The sequence below is a fragment of the Bombina bombina genome, chromosome 5 (genome assembly GCF_027579735.1).
Source record: "Bombina bombina isolate aBomBom1 chromosome 5, aBomBom1.pri, whole genome shotgun sequence".
Taxonomy (NCBI): domain Eukaryota; kingdom Metazoa; phylum Chordata; class Amphibia; order Anura; family Bombinatoridae; genus Bombina; species Bombina bombina.
In genome coordinates this window covers 1,150,873,970-1,150,897,794 of record NC_069503.1, presented here as the reverse complement: position 1 = coordinate 1,150,897,794, position 23,825 = coordinate 1,150,873,970, and the positions used below count along the sequence as shown (strand labels likewise).

At 38.4% G+C, this 23,825-nt stretch overlaps 1 protein-coding gene and 1 long non-coding RNA gene across 3 annotated transcripts in view; both read right to left on the bottom strand.

The window, feature by feature from the left end:
- Positions 1 to 23,825, bottom strand: part of PUF60 (poly(U) binding splicing factor 60) — a 232,310-nt gene that overhangs the window by 151,225 nt on the left and 57,260 nt on the right. The window lies entirely within an intron of this gene.
- LOC128661212 (uncharacterized) lies at positions 1,790 to 8,108 on the bottom strand. Its single transcript, XR_008402614.1, has 3 exons — positions 7,969 to 8,108; positions 5,785 to 5,888; positions 1,790 to 2,399 (listed from the first exon to the last, which is right to left on the bottom strand). It is a non-coding gene; the product is annotated as an uncharacterized LOC128661212 (long non-coding RNA).

Here is a 23,825-nt window from a genome sequence, read left to right as displayed (position 1 = left end):
TCAGTACCTGCTAGGGCCATATTATACTAATGACAGTGATATGTTTATGGGCTCAGTACCTGCTAGGGCCATATTATACTAATGACAGTGATATGTTTATGGGCTCAGTACCTGCTAGGGCCATATTATACTAATGACAGTGATATGTTTATAAGCTCAGTACCTGCTAGGGCCATATTATACTAATGACAGTGATATGTTTATGGGCTCAGTACCTGCTAGGGTCATATTATACTAATGACAGTGATATGTTTATGGGCTCAGTACCTGCTAGGGTCATATTATACTAATGACAGTGATATGTTTATGGGCTCAGTACCTGCTAGGGTCATATTATACTAATGACAGTGATATGTTTATGGGCTCAATACCTGCTAGGGTCATATTATACTAATGAGTGTGATATGTTTATGGGCTCAGTACCTGCTAGGGTCATATTATACTAATGACAGTGATATGTTTATGGGCTCAGTACCTGCTAGTGCCATATTATACTAATGACAGTGATATGTTTATGGGCTCAGTACCTGCTAGGGTCATATTATACTAATGACAGTGATATGTTTATGGGCTCAGTACCTGCTAGGGTCATATTATACTAATGACAGTGATATGTTTATGGGCTCAGTACCTGCTAGGGTCATATTATACTAATGAGTGTGATATGTTTATGGGCTCAGTACCTGCTAGGGTCATATTATACTAATGACAGTGATATGTTTATGGGCTCAGTACCTGCTAGGGTCATATTATACTAATGACAGTGATATGTTTATGGGCTCAGTACCTGCTAGGGCCATATTATACTAATGAGTGTGATATGTTTATGGGCTCAGTACCTGCTAGGGCCATATTATACTAATGAGTGTGATATGTTTATGGGCTCAGTACCTGCTAGGGCCATATTACACTAATGACAGTGATATGTTTATGTGCTCAGTACCTGCTAGGGCCATATTATACTAATGACAGTGATATGTTTATGGGCTCAGTACCTGCTAGGGTCATATTATACTAATGACAGTGATATGTTTATGGGCTCAGTACCTGCTAGGGTCATATTATACTAATGACAGTGATATGTTTATGGGCTCAGTACCTGCTAGGGTCATATTATACTAATGACAGTGATATGTTTATGTGCTCAGTACCTGCTAGGGTCATATTATACTAATGACAGTGATATGTTTATGTGCTCAGTACCTGCTAGGGTCATATTATACTAATGACAGTGATATGTTTATGTGCTCAGTACCTGCTAGGGTCATATTATACTAATGACAGTGATATATTTATGGGCTCAGTACCTGCTAGGGCCATATTATACTAATGACAGTGATATGTTTATGGGCTCAGTACCTGCTAGGGCCATACTATACTAATGACAGTGATATGTTTATGGGCTCAGTACCTGCTAGGGTCATATTATACTAATGACAGTGATATGTTTATGGGCTCAGTACCTGCTAGGGTCATATTATACTAATGACAGTGATATGTTTATGGGCTCAATACCTGCTAGTGCCATATTATACTAATGACAGTGATATGTTTATGGGCTCAGTACCTGCTAGGGTCATATTATACTAATGACAGTGATATGTTTATGGGCTCAATACCTGCTAGTGCCATATTATACTAATGACAGTGATATGTTTATGGGCTCAATACCTGCTAGGGTCATATTATACTAATGAGTGTGATATGTTTATGGGCTCAGTACCTGCTAGGGTCATATTATACTAATGACAGTGATATGTTTATGGGCTCAGTACCTGCTAGGGCCATATTATACTAATGACAGTGATATGTTTATGGGCTCAGTACCTGCTAGGGCCATATTATACTAATGACAGTGATATGTTTATGGGCTCAGTACCTGCTAGGGCCATATTATACTAATGACAGTGATATGTTTATAAGCTCAGTACCTGCTAGGGCCATATTATACTAATGACAGTGATATGTTTATGGGCTCAGTACCTGCTAGGGTCATATTATACTAATGACAGTGATATGTTTATGGGCTCAGTACCTGCTAGGGTCATATTATACTAATGACAGTGATATGTTTATGGGCTCAATACCTGCTAGGGTCATATTATACTAATGAGTGTGATATGTTTATGGGCTCAGTACCTGCTAGGGTCATATTATACTAATGACAGTGATATGTTTATGGGCTCAGTACCTGCTAGTGCCATATTATACTAATGACAGTGATATGTTTATGGGCTCAGTACCTGCTAGGGTCATATTATACTAATGACAGTGATATGTTTATGGGCTCAGTACCTGCTAGGGTCATATTATACTAATGACAGTGATATGTTTATGGGCTCAGTACCTGCTAGGGTCATATTATACTAATGAGTGTGATATGTTTATGGGCTCAGTACCTGCTAGGGTCATATTATACTAATGACAGTGATATGTTTATGGGCTCAGTACCTGCTAGGGTCATATTATACTAATGACAGTGATATGTTTATGGGCTCAGTACCTGCTAGGGCCATATTATACTAATGACAGTGATATGTTTATGGGCTCAGTACCTGCTAGGGCCATATTATACTAATGACAGTGATATGTTTATGGGCTCAGTACCTGCTAGGGCCATATTATACTAATGACAGTGATATGTTTATGTGCTCAGTACCTGCTAGGGCCATATTATACTAATGACAGTGATATGTTTATGGGCTCAGTACCTGCTAGAGTCATATTATACTAATGACAGTGATATGTTTATGGGCTCAGTACCTGCTAGGGCCATATTATACTAATGAGTGTGATATGTTTATGGGCTCAGTACCTGCTAGGGCCATATTATACTAATGAGTGTGATATGTTTATGGGCTCAGTACCTGCTAGGGCCATATTACACTAATGACAGTGATATGTTTATGTGCTCAGTACCTGCTAGGGCCATATTATACTAATGACAGTGATATGTTTATGGGCTCAGTACCTGCTAGGGTCATATTATACTAATGACAGTGATATGTTTATGGGCTCAGTACCTGCTAGGGTCATATTATACTAATGACAGTGATATGTTTATGGGCTCAGTACCTGCTAGGGTCATATTATACTAATGACAGTGATATGTTTATGGGCTCAGTGCCTGCTAGGGCCATATTATACTAATGACAGTGATATGTTTATGGGCTCAGTACCTGCTAGGGTCATATTATACTAATGACAGTGATATGTTTATGGGCTCAGTACCTGCTAGGGCCATATTATACTAATGACAGTGATATGTTTATGGGCTCAGTACCTGCTAGGGTCATATTATACTAATGACAGTGATATGTTTATGGGCTCAGTACCTGCTAGGGTCATATTATACTAATGACAGTGATATGTTTATGGGCTCAGTACCTGCTAGGGTCATATTATACTAATGACAGTGATATGTTTATGGGCTCAGTACCTGCTAGGGTCATATTATACTAATGACAGTGATATGTTTATGGGCTCAGTACCTGCTAGGGTCATATTATACTAATGACAGTGATATGTTTATGGGCTCAGTACCTGCTAGGGTCATATTATACTAATGACAGTGATATGTTTATGGGCTCAGTACCTGCTAGGGTCATATTATACTAATGACAGTGATATGTTTATGTGCTCAGTACCTGCTAGGGTCATATTATACTAATGACAGTGATATGTTTATGGGCTCAGTACCTGCTAGGGTCATATTATACTAATGACAGTGATATGTTTATGGGCTCAGTACCTGCTAGGGTCATATTATACTAATGACAGTGATATGTTTATGGGGTCAGTACTTGCTAGGGCCATATTATACTAAATGACAGTGATATGTTTATAGGCTCAGTACCTGCTAGGGCCATACTATACTAATGACAGTGATATGTTTATGGGCTCAGTACCTGCTAGGGTCATATTATACTAATGACAGTGATATGTTTATGGGCTCAGTACCTGCTAGGGTCATATTATACTAATTACAGTGATATGTTTATGTGCTCAGTACCTGCTAGGGTCATATTATACTAATGACAGTGATATGTTTATGTGCTCAGTACCTGCTAGGGCCATATTATACTAATTACAGTGATATGTTTATGGGCTCAGTACCTGCTAGGGTCATATTATACTAATGACAGTGATATGTTTATGTGCTCAGTACCTGCTAGGGCCATATTATACTAATGACAGTGATATGTTTATGGGCTCAGTACCTGCTAGGGTCATATTATACTAATGACAGTGATATGTTTATGGGCTCAGTACCTGCTAGGGCCATATTATACTAATGACAGTGATATGTTTGTTTATGGGCTCAGTACCTGCTAGGGCCATATTATACTAATGACAGTGATATGTTTATGTGCTCAGTACCTGCTAGGGCCATATTATACTAATGACAGTGACATGTTTATGGGCTCAGTACCTGCTAGAGTCATATTATACAAATGACAGTGATATGTTTATAGGCTCAGTACCTGCTAGGGCCATATTATACTAATGACAGTGATATGTTTATGGGCTCAGTACCTGCTAGGGCCATATTATACTAATGACAGTGATATGTTTATGGGCTCAGTACCTGCTAGAGTCATATTATACAAATGACAGTGATATGTTTATAGGCTCAGTACCTGCTAGGGTCATACTATAGTAATGACAGTGATATGTTTATGGGCTCAGTACCTGCTAGGGCCATATTATACTAATGACAGTGATATGTTTATGGGCTCAGTACCTGCTAGGGTCATATTATACTAATGACAGTGATATGTTTATGGGCTCAGTACCTGCTAGGGCCATATTATACTAATGACAGTGATATGTTTATGGGCTCAGTACCTGCTAGGGCCATATTATACTAATGACAGTGATATGTTTATGTGCTCAGTACCTGCTAGGGTCATATTATACTAATGACAGTGATATGTTTATGGGCTCAGTACCTGCTAGGGTCATATTATACTAATGACAGTGATATGTTTATGTGCTCAGTACCTGCTAGGGTCATATTATACTAATGACAGTGATATGTTTATGTGCTCAGTACCTGCTAGGGTCATATTATACTAATGACAGTGATATGTTTATGGGCTCAGTACCTGCTAGGGTCATATTATACTAATGACAGTGATATGTTTATGGGCTCAGTACCTGCTAGGGTCATACTATACTAATGACAGTGATATGTTTATGGGCTCAGTACCTGCTAGGGCCATATTATACTAATGAGTGTGATATGTTTATGGGCTCAGTACCTGCTAGAGTCATATAATACTAATGACAGTGATATGTTTATGGGCTCAGTACCTGCTAGGGTCATATTATACTAATGACAGTGATATGTTTATGGGCTCAGTACCTGCTAGGGCCATATTATACTAATGACAGTGATATGTTTATGGGCTCAGTACCTGCTAGCGTCATATTATACTAATGACAGTGATATGTTTATAGGCTCAGTACCTGCTAGGGTCATATTATACTAATGACAGTGATATGTTTATGGGCTCAGTACCTGCTAGGGCCATATTATACTAATGACAGTGATATGTTTATGGCCTCAGTACCTGCTAGGGCCATATTATACTAATGACAGTGATATATTTATGGGCTCAGTACCTGCTAGGGTCATATTATACTAATGACAGTGATATGTTTATGGGCTCAGTACCTGCTAGAGTCATATTATACTAATGACAGTGATATGTTTATGGGCTCAGTACCTGCTAGGGCCATATTATACTAATGACAGTGATATGTTTATGGGCCCAGTACCTGCTAGGGTCATATTATACTAATGAGTGTGATATGTTTATGGGCTCAGTACCTGCTAGTGCCATACTATACTAATGACAGTGATATGTTTATGGGCTCAGTACCTGCTAGGGCCATATTATACTAATGACAGTGATATGTTTATGGGCTCAGTACCTGCTAGGGTCATATTATACTAATGAGTGTGATATGTTTATGGGCTCAGTACCTGCTAGGGTCATACTATACTAATGACAGTGATATGTTTATGTGCTCAGTACCTGCTAGAGTCATATTATACTAATGACAGTGATATGTTTATGGGCTCAGTACCTGCTAGGGTCATATTATACTAATGAGTGTGATATGTTTATGGGCTCAGTACCTGCTAGGGTCATACTATACTAATGACAGTGATATGTTTATGTGCTCAGTACCTGCTAGAGTCATATTATACTAATGACAGTGATATGTTTATAGGCTCAGTACCTGCTAGCGTCATATTATACTAATGACAGTGATATATTTATGGGCTCAGTACCTGCTAGGGCCATATTATACTAATGACAGTGATATGTTTATGTGCTCAGTACCTGCTAGGGTCATATTATACTAATGACAGTGATATGTTTATGTGCTCAGTACCTGCTAGGGCCATATTATACTAATGACAGTGATATGTTTATGTGCTCAGTACCTGCTAGGGCCATATTATACTAATGACAGTGATATGTTTATGGGCTCAGTACCTGCTAGGGTCATATTATACTAATGACAGTGATATGTTTATGGGCTCAGTACCTGCTAGGGCCATATTATACTAATGACAGTGATATGTTTATGGGCTCAGTACCTGCTAGGGTCATATTATACTAATGACAGTGATATGTTTATGTGCTCAGTACCTGCTAGGGTCATATTATACTAATGACAGTGATATGTTTATGGGCTCAGTACCTGCTAGGGTCATATTATACTAATGAGTGTGATATGTTTATGAGCTCAGTACCTGCTAGGGTCATATTATACTAATGAGTGTGATATGTTTATGGGCTCAGTACCTGCTAGGGCCATATTATACTAATGACAGTGATATGTTTATGGGCTCAGTACCTGCTAGGGTCATATTATACTAATGACAGTGATATGTTTATGTGCTCAGTACCTGCTAGGGTCATATTATACTAATGACAGTGATATGTTTATGTGCTCAGTACCTGCTAGGGTCATATTATACTAATGACAGTGATATGTTTATGGGCTCAGTACCTGCTAGGGTCATATTATACTAATGACAGTGATATGTTTATGGGCTCAGTACCTGCTAGGGTCATATTATACTAATGACAGTGATATGTTTATGGGCTCAGTACCTGCTAGGGTCATATTATACTAATGACAGTGATATGTTTATGGGCTCAGTACCTGCTAGGGTCATATTATACTAATGACAGTGATATGTTTATGTGCTCAGTACCTGCTAGGGTCATATTATACTAATGACAGTGATATGTTTATGGGCTCAGTACCTGCTAGGGTCATATTATACTAATGACAGTGATATGTTTATGGGCTCAGTACCTGCTAGGGTCATATTATACTAATGACAGTGATATGTTTATGGGCTCAGTACCTGCTAGTGCCATATTACACTAATGACAGTGATATGTTTATGTGCTCAGTACCTGCTAGGGTCATATTATACTAATGACAGTGATATGTTTATGTGCTCAGTACCTGCTAGGGTCATATTATACTAATGACAGTGATATGTTTATGGGCTCAGTACCTGCTAGGGTCATATTATACTAATGACAGTGATATGTTTATGGGCTCAGTACCTGCTAGGGTCATATTATACTAATGACAGTGATATGTTTATGGGCTCAGTACCTGCTAGGGTCATATTATACTAATGACAGTGATATGTTTATGTGCTCAGTACCTGCTAGGGTCATATTATACTAATGACAGTGATATGTTTATGGGCTCAGTACCTGCTAGGGTCATATTATACTAATGAGTGTGATATGTTTATGGGCTCAGTACCTGCTAGGGTCATATTATACTAATGACAGTGATATGTTTATGGGCTCAGTACCTGCTAGTGTCATATTATACTAATGACAGTGATATGTTTATAGGCTCAGTACCTGCTAGGGTCATATTATACTAATGACAGTGATATGTTTATGTGCTCAGTACCTGCTAGGGTCATATTGTACTAATGACAGTGATATGTTTATGGGCTCAGTACCTGCTAGGGCCATATTATACTAATGACAGTGATATGTTTATGTGCTCAGTACCTGCTAGGGTCATATTATACTAATGACAGTGATATGTTTATGTGCTCAGTACCTGCTAGGGTCATATTATACTAATGACAGTGATATGTTTATGTGCTCAGTACCTGCTAGGGTCATATTATACTAATAACAGTGACATGTTTATGGGCTCAGTACCTGCTAGGGTCATATTATACTAATGACAGTGATATGTTTATGGGCTCAGTACCTGCTAGGGTCATATTATACTAATGACAGTGATATGTTTATGGGCTCAGTACCTGCTAGGGTCATATTATACTAATGACAGTGATATGTTTATGGGCTCAGTACCTGCAAGGGTCATATTATACTAATGACAGTGATATGTTTATGGGCTCAGTACCTGCTAGGGTCATATTATACTAATGACAGTGATATGTTTATGTGCTCAGTACCTGCTAGGGTCATATTATACTAATGACAGTGATATGTTTATGTGCTCAGTACCTGCTAGGGTCATATTATACTAATGACAGTGATATGTTTATAAGCTCAGTACCTGCTAGGGTCATATTATACTAATGACAGTGATATGTTTATGTGCTCAGTATCTGCTAGGGTCATATTATACTAATGACAGTGATATGTTTATGGGCTCAGTACCTGCTAGGGTCATATTATACTAATGACAGTGATATGTTTATGGGCTCAGTACCTGCTAGGGTCATATTATACTAATGACAGTGATATGTTTATGGGCTCAGTACCTGCTAGTGCCATATTATACTAATGACAGTGATATGTTTATGTGCTCAGTATCTGCTAGGGCCATATTATACTAATGACAGTGATATGTTTATGGGCTCAGTACCTGCTAGGGTCATATTATACTAATGACAGTGATATGTTTATGGGCTCAGTACCTGCTAGGGTCATATTATACTAATGACAGTGATATATTTATGGGCTCAGTACCTGCTAGGGTCATATTATACTAATGACAGTGATATGTTTATGTGCTCAGTACCTGCTAGGGTCATATTATACTAATGACAGTGATATGTTTATGGGCTCAGTACCTGCTAGGGTCATATTATACTAATGACAGTGATATGTTTATGTGCTCAGTACCTGCTAGGGTCATATTATACTAATGACAGTGATATGTTTATGGGCTCAGTACCTGCTAGGGTCATATTATACTAATGACAGTGATATGTTTATGGGCTCAGTACCTGCTAGGGTCATATTATACTAATGACAGTGATATGTTTATGTGCTCAGTACCTGCTAGGGTCATATTATACTAATGACAGTGATATGTTTATGTGCTCAGTACCTGCTAGGGTCATATTATACTAATGACAGTGATATGTTTATGGGCTCAGTACCTGCTAGGGCCATATTATACTAATGACAGTGATATGTTTATGTGCTCAGTACCTGCTAGGGTCATATTATACTAATGACAGTGATATGTTTATGGGCTCAGTACCTGCTAGGGTCATATTATACTAATGACAGTGATATGTTTATGTGCTCAGTACCTGCTAGGGTCATATTATACTAATGACAGTGATATGTTTATGGGCTCAGTACCTGCTAGGGTCATATTATACTAATGACAGTGATATGTTTATGGGCTCAGTACCTGCTAGGGTCATATTATACTAATGACAGTGATATGTTTATGTGCTCAGTACCTGCTAGAGTCATATTATACTAATGACAGTGATATGTTTATGGGCTCAGTACCTGCTAGGGTCATATTATACTAATGACAGTGATATGTTTATAGGCTCAGTACCTGCTAGGGCCATATTATACTAAATGACAGTGATATGTTTATGGGCTCAGTACCTGCTAGGGTCATATTATACTAATGACAGTGACATGTTTATGTGCTCAGTACCTGCTAGGGTCATATTATACTAATGACAGTGATATGTTTATGGGCTCAGTACCTGCTAGGGTCATATTATACTAATGACAGTGATATGTTTATGGGCTCAGTACCTGCTAGGGTCATATTATACTAATGACAGTGATATGTTTATGGGCTCAGTACTTGCTAGGGTCATATTATACTAATGACAGTGATATGTTTATGGGCTCAGTACCTGCTAGGGCCATATTATACTAATGACAGTGATATGTTTATGGGCTCAGTACCTGCTAGGGTCATATTATACTAATGACAGTGATATGTTTATGGGCTCAGTACCTGCAAGGGTCATATTATACTAATGACAGTGATAATGTTTATGGGCTCAGTACCTGCTAGGGTCATATTATACTAATGACAGTGATATGTTTATGGGCTCAGTACCTGCTAGGGCCATATTATACTAATGACAGTGATATGTTTATGGGCTCAGTACCTGCTAGGGCCATATTATACTAATGACAGTGATATGTTTATGGGCTCAGTACCTGCTAGGGTCATATTATACTAATGACAGTGACATGTTTATGGGCTCAGTACCTGCTAGGGTCATATTATACTAATGACAGTGATATGTTTATGTGCTCAGTACCTGCTAGGGTCATATTATACTAATGACAGTGATATGTTTATGTGCTCAGTACCTGCTAGGGCCATATTATACTAATGGCAGTGATATGTTTATGGCCTCAGTACCTGCTAGGGTCATATTATACTAATGACAGTGATATGTTTATGGGCTCAGTACCTGCTAGGGCCATATTATACTAATGACAGTGATATGTTTATAAGCTCAGTACCTGCTAGGGTCATATTATACTAATTACAGTGATATGTTTATGGCCTCAGTACCTGCTAGGGTCATATTATACTAATGACAGTGACATGTTTATGGGCTCAGTACCTGCTAGGGCCATACTATACTAATGACAGTGATATGTTTATGGGCTCAGTACCTGCTAGGGTCATATTATACTAATGACAGTGATATGTTTATGGGCTCAGTACTTGCTAGGGCCATATTATACTAAATGACAGTGATATGTTTATAGGCTCAGTACCTGCTAGGGCCATACTATACTAATGACAGTGATATGTTTATGGGCTCAGTACCTGCTAGGGTCATATTATACTAATGACAGTGATATGTTTATGGGCTCAGTACCTGCTAGGGTCATATTATACTAATAACAGTGATATGTTTATGTGCTCAGTACCTGCTAGGGTCATATTATACTAATGACAGTGATATGTTTATGTGCTCAGTACCTGCTAGGGTCATATTATACTAATGACAGTGATATGTTTATGGGCTCAGTACCTGCTAGGGCCATATTATACTAATGACAGTGATATGTTTATGGGCTCAGTACCTGCTAGGGCCATATTATACTAATGACAGTGATATGTTTATAGGCTCAGTACCTGCTAGGGCCATATTATACTAATGAGTGTGATATGTTTATGGGCTCAGTACCTGCTAGGGCCATATTATACTAATGACAGTGATATGTTTATAGGCTCAGTACCTGCTAGGGCCATATTATACTAATGAAAGTGATATGTTTATAGGCTCAGTACCTGCTAGGGCCATATTATACTAATGAGTGTGATATGTTTATGGGCTCAGTACCTGCTAGGGTTATATTATACTAATGACAGTGATATGTTTATGGGCTCAGTACCTGCTAGGGCCATATTATACTAATGACAGTGATATGTTTATGGGCTCAGTACCTGCTAGGGTTATATTATACTAATGACAGTGATATGTTTATGGGCTCAGTACCTGCTAGGGTCATATTATACTAATGACAGTGATATGTTTATGGGCTCAGTACCTGCTAGGGTCATATTATACTAATGACAGTGATATGTTTATGGGCTCAGTACCTGCTAGGGTCATATTATACTAATGACAGTGATATGTTTATAGGCTCAGTACCTGCTAGGGTCATATTATACTAATGAGTGTGATATGTTTATGGGCTCAGTACCTGCTAGGGTCATATTATACTAATGACAGTGATATGTTTATGGGCTCAGTACCTGCTAGGGTCATATTATACTAATGACAGTGATATGTTTATGGGCTCAGTACCTGCTAGGGCCATATTATACTAATGACAGTGATATGTTTATGGGCTCAGTACCTGCTAGGGCCATATTATACTAATGACAGTGATATGTTTATGGGCTCAGTACCTGCTAGGGTCATATTATACTAATGACAGTGATATGTTTATGTGCTCAGTACCTGCTAGGGCCATATTATACTAATAACAGTGACATGTTTATGGGCTCAGTACCTGCTAGGGCCATACTATACTAATGACAGTGATATGTTTATGGGCTCAGTACCTGCTAGGGTCATATTATACTAATGACAGTGATATGTTTATGGGCTCAGTACCTGCTAGGGTCATATTATACTAAATGACAGTGATATGTTTATAGGCTCAGTACCTGCTAGGGCCATACTATACTAATGACAGTGATATGTTTATGGGCTCAGTACCTGCTAGGGTCATATTATACTAATGACAGTGATATGTTTATGGGCTCAGTACCTGCTAGGGTCATATTATACTAATGACAGTGATATGTTTATGTGCTCAGTACCTGCTAGGGTCATATTATACTAATGACAGTGATATGTTTATGTGCTCAGTACCTGCTAGGGTCATATTATACTAATGACAGTGATATGTTTATAAGCTCAGTACCTGCTAGGGTCATATTATACTAATGACAGTTATATGTTTATGGGCTCAGTACCTGCTAGGGTCATATTATACTAATGACAGTGATATGTTTATGGGCTCAGTACCTGCTAGGGTCATATTATACTAATGACAGTGATATGTTTATGGGCTCAGTACCTGCTAGGGCCATATTATACTAATGACAGTGATATGTTTATGGGCTCAGTACCTGCTAGGGTCATATTATACTAATGACAGTGATATGTTTATGGGCTCAGTACCTGCTAGCGTCATATTATACTAATGACAGTGATATGTTTATAAGCTCAGTACCTGCTAGGGTCATATTATACTAATGACAGTGATATGTTTATGGGCTCAGTACCTGCTAGGGTCATATTATACTAATGACAGTGATATGTTTATAAGCTCAGTACCTGCTAGGGTCATATTATACTAATGACAGTGATATGTTTATGTGCTCAGTACCTGCTAGGGTCATATTATACTAATGACAGTGATATATTTATGTGCTCAGTACCTGCTAGGGTCATATTATACTAATGACAGTGATATGTTTATGTGCTCAGTACCTGCTAGGGTCATATTATACTAATGACAGTGATATATTTATGTGCTCAGTACCTGCTAGGGTCATATTATACTAATGACAGTGATATGTTTATGGGCTCAGTACCTGCTAGGGTCATATTATACTAATGACAGTGATATGTTTATGGGCTCAGTACCTGCTAGGGTCATATTATACTAATGACAGTGATGTGTTTATGGGCTCAGTACCTGCTAGGGTCATATTATACTAATGACAGTGATATGTTTATGGGCTCAGTACCTGCTAGGGTCATATTATACTAATGACAGTGATATGTTTATGGGCTCAGTACCTGCTAGGGTCATATTATACTAATGACAGTGATATGTTTATGGGCTCAGTACCTGCTAGGGTCATATTATACTAATGACAGTGATATGTTTATGTGCTCAGTACCTGCTAGGGTCATATTATACTAATGACAGTGATATGTTTATGTGCTCAGTACCTGCTAGGGCCATATTATACTAATGACAGTGACGTGTTTATGTGATCAGTACCTGCTAGGGTCATATTATACTAATGACAGTGATATGTTTATGGGCTCAGTACCTGCTAGGGCCATATTATACTAATGACAGTGATATGTTTATGTGCTCAGTACCTGCTAGGGCCATATTATACTAATGACAGTGATATGTTTATGGGCTCAGTACCTGCTAGGGTCATATTATACTAATGACAGTGATATGTTTATGGGCTCAGTACCTGCTAGGGCCATATTATACTAATGACAGTGATATGTTTATGGGCTCAGTACCTGCTAGGGTCATATTATACTAATGACAGTGATATGTTTATAAGCTCAGTACCTGCTAGGGTCATATTATACTAATGACAGTGATATGTTTATGGGCTCAGTACCTGCTAGGGTCATATTATACTAATGACAGTGATATGTTTATGTGCTCAGTACCTGCTAGGGTCATATTATACTAATGACAGTGATATGTTTATGGGCTCAGTACCTGCTAGGGCCATATTATACTAATGACAGTGATATGTTTATGTGCTCAGTACCTGCTAGGGTCATATTATACTAATGACAGTGATATATTTATGGGCTCAGTACCTGCTAGTGCCATATTATACTAATGACAGTGATATGTTTATGTGCTCAGTACCTGCTAGGGTCATATTATACTAATGACAGTGATATGTTTATAAGCTCAGTACCTGCTAGGGTCATATTATACTAATGACAGTGATATGTTTATGGGCTCAGTACCTGCTAGTGCCATATTATACTAATGACAGTGATATGTTTATGGGCTCAGTACCTGCTAGGGTCATATTATACTAATGACAGTGATATGTTTATGGGCTCAGTACCTGCTAGGGTCATATTATACTAATGACAGTGATATGTTTATGGGCTCAGTACCTGCTAGGGTCATATTATACTAATGACAGTGATATGTTTATGGGCTCAGTACCTGCTAGGTTCATATTATACTAATGACAGTGATATGTTTATGGGCTCAGTACCTGCTAGGGTCATATTATACTAATGACAGTGATATGTTTATGGGCTCAGTACCTGCTAGGGTCATATTATACTAATGACAGTGATATGTTTATGGGCTTAGTACCTGCTAGGGTCATATTATACTAATGACAGTGATATGTTTATAGGCTCAGTACCTGCTAGGGCCATATTATACTAATGACAGTGATATGTTTATGGGCTCAGTACCTGCTAGGGTCATATTATACTAATGACAGTGATATGTTTATGTGCTCAGTACCTGCTAGGGCCATATTATACTAATGACAGTGATATGTTTATGGGCTCAGTACCTGCTAGGGTCATATTATACTAATGACAGTGATATGTTTATGGGCTCAGTACCTGCTAGGGTCATATTATACTAATGACAGTGATATGTTTATGTGCTCAGTACCTGCTAGGGCCATATTATACTAATGACAGTGATATGTTTATGTGCTCAGTACCTGCTAGGGCCATATTATACTAAATGACAGTGATATGTTTATGTGCTCAGTACCTGCTAGGGCCATATTATACTAAATGACAGTGATATGTTTATAGGCTCAGTACCTGCTAGGGCCATACTATACTAATGACAGTGATATGTTTATGGGCTCAGTACCTGCTAGGGTCATATTATACTAATGACAGTGATATGTTTATGTGCTCAGTACCTGCTAGGGCCATATTATACTAATGACAGTGATATGTTTATGGCCTCAGTACCTGCTAGGGTCATATTATACTAATGACAGTGACATGTTTATGGGCTCAGTACCTGCTAGGGCCATACTATACTAATGACAGTGATATGTTTATGGGCTCAGTACCTGCTAGGGTCATATTATACTAATGACAGTGATATGTTTATGGGCTCAGTACTTGCTAGGGCCATATTATACTAAATGACAGTGATATGTTTATAGGCTCAGTACCTGCTAGGGCCATATTATACTAATGACAGTGATAATGTTTATGGGCTCAGTACCTGCTAGGGTCATATTATACTAATGACAGTGATATGTTTATAGGCTCAGTACCTGCTAGGGCCATACTATACTAATGACAGTGATATGTTTATGGGCTCAGTACCTGCTAGGGTCATATTATACTAATGACAGTGATATGTTTATGGGCTCAGTACCTGCTAGGGTCATATTATACTAATGACAGTGATATGTTTATGTGCTCAGTACCTGCTAGGGCCATATTATACTAATGACAGTGATATGTTTATGGGCTCAGTACCTGCTAGGGTCATATTATACTAATGACAGTGATATGTTTATGGGCTCAGTACCTGCTAGGGTCATATTATACTAATGACAGTGACGTGTTTATGGGCTCAGTACCTGCTAGGGTCATATTATACTAATGACAGTGATATGTTTATGGGCTCAGTACCTGCTAGGGTCATATTATACTAATGACAGTGATATGTTTATGGGCTCAGTACCTGCTAGGGCCATATTATACTAATGACAGTGATATGTTTATGGGCTCAGTACCTGCTAGGGTCATATTATACTAATGACAGTGATATGTTTATGGGCTCAGTACCTGCTAGGGCCATATTATACTAATGACAGTGATATGTTTATGGGCTCAGTACCTGCTAGGGTCATATTATACTAATGACAGTGATATGTTTATGGGCTCAGTACCTGCTAGGGCCATATTATACTAATGAGTGTGATATGTTTATGGGCTCAGTACCTGCTAGGGCCATATTATACTAATGACAGTGATATGTTTATAGGCTCAGTACCTGCTAGGGCCATATTATACTAATGACAGTGATATGTTTATGGGCTCAGTACCTGCTAGGGCCATATTATACTAATGACAGTGATATGTTTATGGGCTCAGTACCTGCTAGGGCCATATTATACTAATGACAGTGATATGTTTATAGGCTCAGTACCTGCTAGGGCCATATTATACTAATGAGTGTGATATGTTTATGGGCTCAGTACCTGCTAGGGTCATATTATACTAATGACAGTGATATGTTTATGGGCTCAGTACCTGCTAGGGCCATATTATACTAATGACAGTGATATGTTTATGGGCTCAGTACCTGCTAGGGCCATATTATACTAATGACAGTGATATGTTTATGTGCTCAGTACCTGCTAGGGCCATATTATACTAATGACAGTGACGTGTTTATGTGATCAGTACCTGCTAGGGTCATATTATACTAATGACAGTGATATGTTTATGGGCTCAGTACCTGCTAGGGTCATATTATACTAATAACAGTGATATGTTTATGGGCTCAGTACCTGCTAGGGTCATATTATACTAATGACAGTGATATGTTTATGTGCTCAGTACCTGCTAGGGCCATATTATACTAATAACAGTGACATGTTTATGGGCTCAGTACCTGCTAGGGCCATACTATACTAATGACAGTGATATGTTTATGGGCTCAGTACCTGCTAGGGTCATATTATACTAATGACAGTGATATGTTTATGGGCTCAGTACCTGCTAGGGTCATATTATACTAATGACAGTGATATGTTTATGGGCTCAGTACCTGCTAGGGTCATATTATACTAATGACAGTGATATGTTTATGGGCTCAGTACCTGCTAGGGTCATATTATACTAATGACAGTGATATGTTTATGGGCTCAGTACCTGCTAGGGTCATATTATACTAATGACAGTGATATGTTTATGGGCTCAGTACCTGCTAGGGTCATATTATACTAATGACAGTGATATGTTTATAGGCTCAGTACCTGCTAGGGCCATACTATACTAATGACAGTGATATGTTTATGGGCTCAGTACCTGCTAGGGTCATATTATACTAATGACAGTGATATGTTTATGTGCTCAGTACCTGCTAGGGCCATATTATACTAATAACAGTGACATGTTTATGGGCTCAGTACCTGCTAGGGCCATACTATACTAATGACAGTGATATGTTTATGGGCTCAGTACCTGCTAGGGTCATATTATACTAATGACAGTGATATGTTTATGGGCTCAGTACCTGCTAGGGTCATATTATACTAATGACAGTGATATGTTTATAGGCTCAGTACCTGCTAGGGCCATACTATACTAATGACAGTGATATGTTTATGGGCTCAGTACCTGCTAGGGTCATATTATACTAATGACAGTGATATGTTTATGGGCTCAGTACCTGCTAGGGTCATATTATACTAATGACAGTGATATGTTTATGTGCTCAGTACCTGCTAGGGTCATATTATACTAATGACAGTGATATGTTTATGGCCTCAGTACCTGCTAGGGCCATATTATACTAATGACAGTGATATGTTTATGGGCTCAGTACCTGCTAGGGCCATATTATACTAATGACAGTGATATGTTTATGGTCTCAGTACCTGCTAGGGCCATATTATACTAATGACAGTGATATGTTTATGGGCTCAGTACCTGCTAGGGTCATATTATACTAATGACAGTGATATGTTTATGGGCTCAGTACCTGCTAGGGTCATATTATACTAATGACAGTGATATGTTTATGGGCTCAGTACCTGCTAGGGTCATATTATACTAATGACAGTGATATGTTTATGGGCTCAGTACCTGCTAGGGTCATATTATAATAATGACAGTGATATGTTTATGGGCTCAGTACCTGCTAGGGTCATATTATACTAATGACAGTGATATGTTTATGTGCTCAGTACCTGCTAGGGCCATATTATACTAATGACAGTGATATGTTTATGTGCTCAGTACCTGCTAGGGTCATATTATACTAATGACAGTGATATGTTTATGGGCTCAGTACCTGCTAGGGCCATATTATACTAATGACAGTGATATGTTTATGGGCTCAGTACCTGCTAGGGCCATATTATACTAATGACAGTGATATGTTTATGTGCTCAGTACCTGCTAGGGCCATATTATACTAATGACAGTGATATGTTTATGTGCTCAGTACCTGCTAGGGTCATATTATACTAATGACAGTGATATGTTTATGGGCTCAGTACCTGCTAGGGCCATATTATACTAATGACAGTGATATGTTTATGGGCTCAGTACCTGCTAGGGCCATATTATACTAATGACAGTGATATGTTTATGTGCTCAGTACCTGCTAGGGTCATATTATACTAATGACAGTGATATGTTTATGGGCTCAGTACCTGCTAGGGTCATATTATACTAATGACAGTGATATGTTTATGTGCTCAGTACCTGCTAGGGCCATATTATACTAATGACAGTGATATGTTTATGGGCTCAGTACCTGCTAGGGTCATATTATACTAATGACAGTGATATGTTTATGGGCTCAGTACCTGCTAGGGTCATATTATACTAATGACAGTGATATGTTTATGGGCTCAGTACCTGCTAGGGTCATATTATACTAATGACAGTGATATGTTTATGGGCTCAGTACCTGCTAGGGTCATATTATACTAATGACAGTGATATGTTTATAAGCTCAGTACCTGCTAGGGTCATATTATACTAATGACAGTGATATGTTTATGGGCTCAGTACCTGCTAGGGTCATATTATACTAATGACAGTGATATGTTTATGTGCTCAGTACCTGCTAGGGTCATATTGTACTAATGACAGTGATATGTTTATGTGCTCAGTACCTGCTAGGGTCATATTATACTAATGACAGTGATATGTTTATGGGCTCAATACCTGCTAGGGTCATATTATACTAATGAGTGTGATATGTTTATGGGCTCAGTACCTGCTAGGGTCATATTATACTAATGACAGTGATATGTTTATGTGCTCAGTACCTGCTAGGGTCATATTATACTAATGACAGTGATATGTTTATGTGCTCAGTACCTGCTAGGGTCATATTATACTAATGACAGTGATATGTTTATGGGCTCAGTACCTGCTAGGGCCATATTATACTAATGACAGTGATATGTTTATGGGCTCAGTACCTGCTAGGGTCATATTATACTAATGACAGTGATATGTTTATGGGCTCAGTACCTGCTAGGGTCATATTATACTAATGACAGTGATATGTTTATGGGCTCAGTACCTGCTAGGGTCATATTATACTAATGACAGTGATATGTTTATGTGCTCAGTACCTGCTAGGGTCATATTATACTAATGACAGTGATATGTTTATGGGCTCAGTACCTGCTAGGGTCATATTATACTAATGACAGTGATATGTTTATGGGCTCAGTACCTGCTAGGGTCATATTATACTAATGACAGTGACGTGTTTATGTGCTCAGTACCTGCTAGGGTCATATTATACTAATGACAGTGATATGTTTATGTGCTCAGTACCTGCTAGGGTCATATTATACTAATGACAGTGATATGTTTATGTGCTCAGTACCTGCTAGGGTCATATTATACTAATGACAGTGATATGTTTATGGGCTCAGTACCTGCTAGGGCCATATTATACTAATGACAGTGATATGTTTATGGGCTCAATACCTGCTAGGGTCATATTATACTAATGAGTGTGATATGTTTATGGGCTCAGTACCTGCTAGGGTCATATTATACTAATGACAGTGATATGTTTATGTGCTCAGTACCTGCTAGGGTCATATTATACTAATGACAGTGATATGTTTATGTGCTCAGTACCTGCTAGGGCCATATTATACTAATGACAGTGATATGTTTATGTGCTCAGTACCTGCTAGGGTCATATTATACTAATGACAGTGATATGTTTATGGGCTCAGTACCTGCTAGGGCCATGTTATACTAATGACAGTGATATGTTTATGGGCTCAGTACCTGCTAGGGTCATATTATACTAATGACAGTGATATGTTTATGGGCTCAGTACCTGCTAGGGCCATATTATACTAATGAGTGTGATATGTTTATGGGCTCAGTACCTGCTAGGGTCATATTATACTAATGACAGTGATATGTTTATGGGCTCAGTACCTGCTAGGGCCATATTATACTAATGACAGTGATATGTTTATGGGCTCAGTACCTGCTAGGGTCATATTATACTAATGACAGTGATATGTTTATGTGCTCAGTACCTGCTAGGGTCATATTATACTAATGACAGTGATATGTTTATGTGCTCAGTACCTGCTAGGGTCATATTATACTAATGACAGTGATATGTTTATGTGCTCAGTACCTGCTAGGGTCATATTATACTAATGACAGTGATATGTTTATGTGCTCAGTACCTGCTAGGGCCATATTATACTAATGACAGTGATATGTTTATGGCCTCAGTACCTGCTAGGGCCATATTATACTAATGACAGTGATATGTTTATGGGCTCAGTACCTGCTAGGGCCATATTATACTAATGACAGTGATATGTTTATGGGCTCAGTACCTGCTAGGGCCATATTATACTAATGACAGTGATATGTTTATGGGCTCAGTACCTGCTAGGGTCATATTATACTAATGACAGTGATATGTTTATGGGCTCAGTACCTGCTAGGGTCATATTATACTAATGACAGTGATATGTTTATGGGCTCAGTACTTGCTAGGGTCATATTATACTAATGACAGTGATATGTTTATGTGCTCAGTACCTGCTAGGGTCATATTATACTAATGACAGTGATATGTTTATGGGCTCAGTACCTGCTAGGGCCATATTACACTAATGACAGTGATATGTTTATGGGCTCAGTACCTGCTAGGGTCATATTATACTAATGACAGTGATATGTTTATGGGCTCAGTACCTGCTAGGGTCATATTATACTAATGACAGTGATATGTTTATGTGCTCAGTACCTGCTAGGGTCATATTATACTAATGACAGTGATATGTTTATAAGCTCAGTACCTGCTAGGGTCATATTATACTAATGACAGTGATATGTTTATGGGCTCAGTACCTGCTAGGGTCATATTATACTAATGACAGTGATATGTTTATAAGCTCAGTACCTGCTAGGGTCATATTATACTAATGACAGTGATATGTTTATGGGCTCAGTACCTGCTAGGGTCATATTATACTAATGACAGTGATATGTTTATGTGCTCAGTACCTGCTAGGGTCATATTATACTAATGAGTGTGATATGTTTATGGGCTCAGTACCTGCTAGGGTCATATTATACTAATGACAGTGATATGTTTATGTGCTCAGTACCTGCTAGGGTCATATTATACTAATGACAGTGATATGTTTATGTGCTCAGTACCTGCTAGGGTCATATTATACTAATGACAGTGATATGTTTATGGGCTCAGTACCTGCTAGGGCCATATTATACTAATGACAGTGATATGTTTATGGGCTCAGTACCTGCTAGGGTCATATTATACTAATGACAGTGATATGTTTATGGGCTCAGTACCTGCTAGGGTCATATTATACTAATGACAGTGATATGTTTATGGGCTCAGTACCTGCTAGGGTCATATTATACTAATGACAGTGACGTGTTTATGTGCTCAGTACCTGCTAGGGTCATATTATACTAATGACAGTGACATGTTTATGTGCTCAGTACCTGCTAGGGTCATATTATACTAATGACAGTGATATGTTTATGTGCTCAGTACCTGCTAGGGTCATATTATACTAATGACAGTGATATGTTTATGGGCTCAGTACCTGCTAGGGCCATATTATACTAATGACAGTGATATGTTTATGGGCTCAGTACCTGCTAGGGTCATATTATACTAATGACAGTGATATGTTTATGGGCTCAGTACCTGCTAGGGTCATATTATACTAATGACAGTGATATGTTTATGGGCTCAGTACCTGCTAGGGTCATATTATACTAATGACAGTGATATGTTTATGGGCTCAGTACCTGCTAGGGTCATATTATACTAATGACAGTGATATGTTTATGGGCTCAGTACCTGCTAGGGTCATATTATACTAATGACAGTGATATGTTTATGGGCTCAGTACCTGCTAGGGTCATATTATACTAATGACAGTGATATGTTTATGTGCTCAGTACCTGCTAGGGTCATATTATACTAATGACAGTGATATATTTATGGGCTCAGTACCTGCTAGTGCCATATTATACTAATGACAGTGATATGTTTATGTGCTCAGTACCTGCTAGGGTCATATTATACTAATGACAGTGATATGTTTATAAGCTCAGTACCTGCTAGGGTCATATTATACTAATGACAGTGATATGTTTATGGGCTCAGTACCTGCTAGGGTCATATTATACTAATGACAGTGATATGTTTATGGGCTCAGTACCTGCTAGGGTCATATTATACTAATGACAGTGATATGTTTATGTGCTCAGTACCTGCTAGGGTCATATTATACTAATGACAGTGATATGTTTATGTGCTCAGTACCTGCTAGGGCCATATTATACTAATGACAGTGATATGTTTATGGGCTCAGTACCTGCTAGTGCCATATTATACTAATGACAGTGATATGTTTATGGGCTCAGTACCTGCTAGGGCCATATTATACTAATGACAGTGATATGTTTATGGGCTCAGTACCTGCTAGTGCCATATTATACTAATGACAGTGATATGTTTATGGGCTCAGTACCTGCAAGGGTCATATTATACTAATGACAGTGATATGTTTATGGGCTCAGTACCTGCTAGGGTCATATTATACTAATGACAGTGATATGTTTATGGGCTCAGTACCTGCTAGGGCCATATTATACTAATGACAGTGATATGTTTATGGGCTCAGTACCTGCTAGGGTCATATTATACTAATGACAGTGATATATTTATGGGCTCAGTACCTGCTAGGGCCATATTATACTAATGACAGTGATATGTTTATGGGCTCAGTACCTGCTAGTGCCATATTATACTAATGACAGTGATATGTTTATGGGCTCAGTACCTGCTAGGGCCATATTATACTAATGACAGTGATATGTTTATGGGCTCAGTACCTGCTAGTGCCATATTATACTAATGACAGTGATATGTTTATGGGCTCAGTACCTGCAAGGGTCATATTATACTAATGACAGTGATATGTTTATGGGCTCAGTACCTGCTAGGGTCATATTATACTAATGACAGTGATATGTTTAT